This window comes from Acartia tonsa, chromosome 13 (assembly GCF_053477335.1).
Source record: "Acartia tonsa isolate MP-2025a chromosome 13, ASM5347733v1, whole genome shotgun sequence".
NCBI lineage: Eukaryota > Metazoa > Arthropoda > Copepoda > Calanoida > Acartiidae > Acartia > Acartia tonsa.
Genome location: NC_137272.1, coordinates 40,845,631 through 40,852,622, shown reverse-complemented (window position 1 = coordinate 40,852,622; position 6,992 = coordinate 40,845,631).

Sequence of the window (6,992 nt, the reverse complement as noted above, 5' to 3'; positions counted from 1 at the left end):
TATCTTCTATTTAAATGTCTGAATGAATTGAAGTATGATTCCAAAGAATCTTACATTAGAGTCAGCAAAAATTTAAGCCAAACAAGGATGACAATATCCATGAGTAGCGAAGCTTAAAAATGATGAAGGGATATCGTAAAAAAATATTATAGAACAGTGTCATATATTTAAAATTAAACTTGATAAAATAGGAAAATCAAAAAAACCTTTAAAATCACGCAACCTTTAAAATGATGAAAACTTTTTTAAAAAATAGGAATCGATCTAGAACCGCAATTGATAGACAAAAGTTATTGAAAATTGATGGAAATATGTAGAATATGAGCATATTCAATCCCTGACAATTTCAGCCGTCAATCCTGAATAGGAATAGAGAAAATCACGAAAACCTAAAAATTTAGGAATTATTACGGACAGACAAAGTGAATTATAGAGTAGCTTCGCTACTAAAAAGAATTCCAATTATCTGATTTGATTCATGACAATTTTGTAATATTCTTTTCCAGTATGGCTTCAAACACCGATTAATATCCACAGGATTAACACCGAGAGGCCGATCTAATAATAATTAATTTTGCTATGCGAAGAAAGCTGTCTATAATATGATGCAAAAATTAATTATTATAGGTAAAAAAGTTTATATTAAATTAAACACTTTATTAGTATTTTATAAATTTACTGGTGCCCCTAACATCTAGAGAAAGAAGGCCGGAGGGCAGTAAAATGATCTTAAACCAACACAAGAATTTTTTAAATAGTCTAAAAACATACTGGAATCTATTTGAAGCTTCCCTATAAATAGGGTTCAGTGGTTTTCGAGATCTAGAAGGACAAACCCTTTAGCGTAAGGAAACAACAAAGACGTCAGAAAAAAAACATGATAACTATATTCATAGACGTCCAAGGGGGGGGGGGGGTAAAGGGGTGATTACGCCCCCAAAAAAAATTTGGATTTTAAATTTTTACCCACCCCTTAAATAAAAAAATGCCTCTATGAAATAAAGATTTTCCCCCCCCAAAAAAAATGAGCTTGGGGGTGCCGTTTGAAAATTTTTATTTTCAAAATTTTACCCCCCCCCCAAAAAAAAAATAAAAAAGCTTGGAGTTTGAAGTTATGAAGTTTGGTACAAATTTGTTTTACTTTTTCTATTAATAAAAAGCTTTACTATGTAATTGACTAATTGACTATTTTTACTTAATTTATTTGTGTATTCCTTTTAAGTAACCAAAGAAGTATCAACTAATTAGGTTTTTTTATACTTTTCTTATGTATTCATTAGATAAGAACATAAACTAGAAAACATGAATGACAAACAGACAGGCACAATAAATATTGGAGTAACTTTCCTTTTAAAAAATCAAACTAAACTCGGTCACCCTGTATTTTATTATGAATGTCCAAATAGGTTTATAAGGACTTTTATAACAAGATACATTGTCTTTTTATGCATTATAATATACCAACAGACTAACAGACTCAGAGATTTAGGGATATGTCAATGGATATAGAATTCATTATTTTGTCTCTGGCGGACTTTGGGTAATTGAACAAACTCATTTCTCATTAAATCTTAAGAGTTCTTTCGAAGAATGCCGTTATACCAATTTATTTCTCTAACCTCTATATTCAATTTTTGACCTTAGAGGTTAGACTTAGATTTTTGTCATAAATGAAGACTTTTGTAACTGGACCAACTATTTCAAAAATAACTCCAAAACCTTTTTTTGAAAGTATAATAACAACTAAATTTTCCATTTTAGCTCTGAATCTGATAAGTTCTGCTGGTATAAAACCGTTCTGAGCAATAATGAATGGCATATGGTTAAATTGTTTAATGACAATACATATGTAGTCCATGAAAAAGAAATTTGTTGTCCCTAAACCTTGGCCCCTCGGGACCAACAAAATAGGAATAAATATTTTTCTAAAAGATATTTAATTTTCCTGGAATATACATTTCTGGATCACTGTCGAAAAGTTAAGCAGTCTAGATTAAGATTTTTTTCATTTTTAAAGCAAACTAGCAGTAACATCTTACATTTTCATATTTCTCTGAAATGAAATAAGACTTTTATCATGTTAATTATAAGTTTATTGATAAGCATATATAATTATACAGTTTTTGCTTGGACAGGAGTAATTATGTTGTAAATGAAAATAACAATAAATTGTAATACATCATAATAAATTCCGTATTCTTTGTATATACATTTAGATACTAATCCAATCTTTAAGAACCTAAAATAGCTAAGAATACAAATAGATAATTTGAGACTTTCTTAGAGCATTTGAACCTTTCTAGGGTGTGAATTTGATGGTTACATAATAAAGAGCAACTCATTCCAAAAATTCTTATCTATATAATTTTGTATTTCTAATGTCGAAGCTTATTTTTAAAATTATTTAATTTTAAACTAAGATCATTTAAATCATAAAATATTCTTAGATTTAAACAAGGATGACAACATCCATAATAGCAAAGCTCTGAATCGATAGGACAAAAAAACATTAACACCTGTAGAGTGTCAGAACGGGATAATCATAATATTAATATATAAAAGTCGAAGCAAAATTGTAAGTAAAATTGTTGACAACTGTTTAAATACAGGATAATGTTTAAGGACATACTTACATTTTTAGGGCTTGATTATAGAGATGCTTCGATTATAAAATTGTACTTTGTTGTCTTATAAATCAGTTCCAAAAATCAGATCAATCAGATTATTATATCACATAAAAAAATTGTTGTTAAAAAAGTTAAAAAAAAAACATAAAATTGATGTACGGACATTCTGGTAATAATTACAGAGTTGCTACGCTTTCTAGATCATACCTAACTACTAAAATAATCACCATACAAAGTTTGAAATCAATAGGACATTTTAAACATGCCTAAATCAACGAAAAAAGCTAGCCGTTCCGGACGGACGGACTGACACTAATTATAGAAAGGCTTCGCTTTTTAAAAATAAGGTATTCTTGGATTTATTTATCTTAAGAGAGCATGTTATAATGTTATATACTTATTTTGATCTAATATGAAGATGGTTGGACAAAGTAAATTCAATAAAAAAATGAAAAGAAGGAACCAAGAACAATTTTGACCAAAATAATCGAAGCGTATCAGAATTTGTTTTAACAAATTTTGGGGGAGTATAGAAGTCCAGGTATGGGGTGGGGGGGGGGGGCCGGGGGTTACTCACCTCAAACTTTATAACATCTTCTTATACCCCCTTCAAAATTTTTAAAAATACATTGGTTTACCCCTATTATACTTTTGGACCCCCTTCAAAAAAAGCCTGACGTCCTTGTTTGTGGGTATATGAATAAATCTGTAGTTTAATACAAAAATAGTTATTTCTTTCATCGTATTATAAACGACTTTCCGCGGATATAGAATGTACAATTATAAAATTAAAACTAGTTTTTTAGCCCCGAGGTGCCGAAGGCACGGGCTAAAAAAATGGTTTTAATCTTATGATTGTACATTTTTATATTCGTAGAAAGCTGGATATAATATGATGCTAGACATATTTTTTTCGTATGGATGAGAACCGGTTCCTATCCAACGGATTCGAAAGTATACGAGAAAAAGATTTATAGTTTTTTATGATGAAAATTAATTAAAGATCAACTTAGATACTTTATATATTTACTAGTTGCTTCGCTCTAGCTTTTAGGGTATGGGTGGCTAAAAAATAACCTTAAACCACATCAAGATATTTATCAAGACGCTCTGAAAAGTACAACTAGTTTGTACTAGTCATTTCTAAGATCTTTAGCTTCAGACAAAAAAAAACTTACTACTTTACATAATATGTATATAAATATAAACATTTATATATTTAATAATTTTACCAAAACATCAAAATAAGACAGATAGAGTAACTACGCTACTAATACAAGATCAAAGGTGGATGTAGGATTCTAGAATGTTGGGTACCATCCAATATTTTGCAAGTTAATAAACAACAACCCCCTCTCCTCCATTTATTCTTTTAAATGCTTAATTTATGGTAAATTTAATGCATCCAGGGATCTTATGGATGGATAATGGACCCTAAATTTATAATTATATCCCTAATAACAATAAACAAAATACCCCCATCAAAGTAATGTAGATTTATTTTTGGACAATGACACTATGATACAACGATAACTCATTCAAGATAATATTTACCCCATAGAAGAATTATTAATTCAGCCTATTGTTCCCTTCTTACCTGAATTTCATATCTAATTTATAAAAAGTGTGTGCCTTCAGAGTCATAATAATCAAGTTTTTATCAGATATGGCGGAGGGGGATGGGTTATCCACTGTTAAATTATATTATCCTAGAGAAAGTTGTCAATCAAAAGTTAGACATTTGTCTATGGAATACTAAAGAATACATATAATATAATCTTCATTTTTTAGTCTTTTCCCTTTCTTTTTTAGTCATCTGTCATGTTTTTTATGACAAATTGTTTATCAAATTGCCTATACATGCGGTGCTCTAACCCTGCTAGACCACCCAGTACCCTGTATAACCTAACCTACCTAACTTTACCTAAAGTAATAAACAAACAATCGAAAAATTATCTTTAACTATTTTCAATTATATATATTTGAAATAGTAGGGATGAGGTTTCATTGTTTAACAAGTAACTTTGGGCGTGAGCGCCTGTTTTTTCACTTGCTTTGTTTTCTCTATCATTTAGGTCAAAAATGCAATTTTTGGAAAGTTAATTATACCATAGTGTTATCCAAAAAGTTCAACATTTCAATACTTTTAAACCCTTTTTAATTACTAAAGGTACAATTGAGGTACAATTTTTAAAAAAATCTATTTGTATAGTAGATGTATAATTATTTCAGAGAAACAAACATACATAATTATGTATGATATAATATAAAGAATGATAATAAGTATAATAAGCACAAAAATATCTGATTCTTAAGAAAGGGTTTTTTACTTATGATATTATTATATATATCTTTATTTAGTGGCGTACACTTGGTTTTACCCGGGGGGTGCGCTAGTGCTATAGAAATTTTCACACCCCCTTTTAGTCCTAAATCGAAAGGTGTGAGATTTTGGGGGATGTAATACAGACAACAAATTTTTTATCCTGGGGAAGATCCTTTTAATTGGCATATTGAGGCACGAAGCGCGCAAATTTGTTAGACCTTTTTATATTTGTACTCTTGGCTGTTTTAGAGGATAGTATCCGGGGGTGTGGTGAGGTAAAGATTATATCAACCCCTTAATTTTGCCAGGGGGGTGGACACCCCCCTTACACCCTCTTCTACACTCCTCTGTATATGTTACATATATGTTGAAAATAATAAATTGATTACATAATTATAAAAGGTGTCTAGGTATTGCAGCGAAGCCACAGATGTACTTTTCATAAGAAAAAAAAACGCATATAACACCAGGAAGAGAAAGGACATTGGACTGTAAATTACACTGGAACCCAAAGTTTTATAAACACATTTTCTTATTAGTTGGCTCTAATACATTGGGTACTTGTACGGAATTTTGATTTTTGTTCCAAACTTTACATCATCTTTGAGAATTATATAAATATACTTTTTATTGTCTTATCCCTAAAGATCTCTGGAAAAAAAAACACTCAAATAACAACTTTTCCTTCTTGGAAGATTATGAAACTATTTTTTTTCTGATACAAAAATATGATTATGTATAAGAAATATATCTTTTTACAATTTGTTAATATTTTGAGAAAAGTGCAAATTCGCACGTCAATACGTCAGACAAAAATAAAAAAAACATCTTTGCTCAAAAAAACTCAAAAATTCCTCATAGCCTTTGGCGTGAATAAGTTTTACATATTTATTATCGAAGATACTATATGACTATTATCATTGTTTGTCAGTCCGTTCAGTTCGTAACGCTATAAAAAAATACAATTTTAATTCGGCTGCAAATAAATTTAGATAACAAAAATTTTGTGATATTAATTTTTGGGAATAGTTCCTTTCGTTGCAACGCCCCTTAAGACGCAATTCGTCGTATTTTTAAAATGGCTTTTTATAGTTCATTTTAGGTTAGGTTATATTGGGTTAGGTGATTGCCCCACATGGTTAGGCAATTGGCCCCACAGGGGCTAGAAACAGGTTAAAAGCTACTGTGAAAAAATACGAAGAATCGCCCCTTAAGGTGCGTTGCCACGACAGGGAAGTGTATAATTGACTTGGTCCGTCAGTATATCAGTTTCACAAATATTTTGAAATATAAAAAGTTTCGTGATTTTTAGCCAATATATTTATTGTTGATATATGGCCATTAAACATGTGATCATACAATCCCTTATTCTTGTCTTATTTTGCTACTTAAGGATGTTGTCATCCTTGTTTAATCTGTCATATAGAGTAGCTTTGCAACCTGTGGATCAATTGTAAGAAGTGTTGTAAACGTGCAAGTTCTTATGTAAATTATGGAAAATGATAAAATAATATTTGTCTCTCCTGAATAAACAATATTATTATCCTATCATATAAAGTAGATGGGTTTTGTGTCACAAATAAAAAGGCTTCGGAAAAGACTTGCCTAGATTTATAATTATCTTGGGATGTTTTGAGCTATTTTCCTAACATCACCGCATTCTTCGAAAGGCTAAGGGTGAAAGGTTTTTTTCTTCTCTGAAAGATTTCTTAAAAATGAATACGTCCTGAAAATAAAACCATTCCTTTACAAGATACTAGTGGATGCGCCCTTAGTATCTAGGCGCTCTATATTTGAATTGATATGGAAGGACAGAAAATAGCCTAAAACCATATTCAGACGTTTTTAGAATAAAAATAAAATAGCCTAAAACCATCCTGGGACCTATAAGAAGCTTCACTGTGAAGAAGAGGAATATCGGTTTAGCAGTTAGCGAGATCCTTTGCTACAGACAAAAAAAGGCTTATCACTTTATATAATAGGATAATTGAACACAAAAAAACACCTTTCCAATTATTATTGAATGACTGTTCCTATTT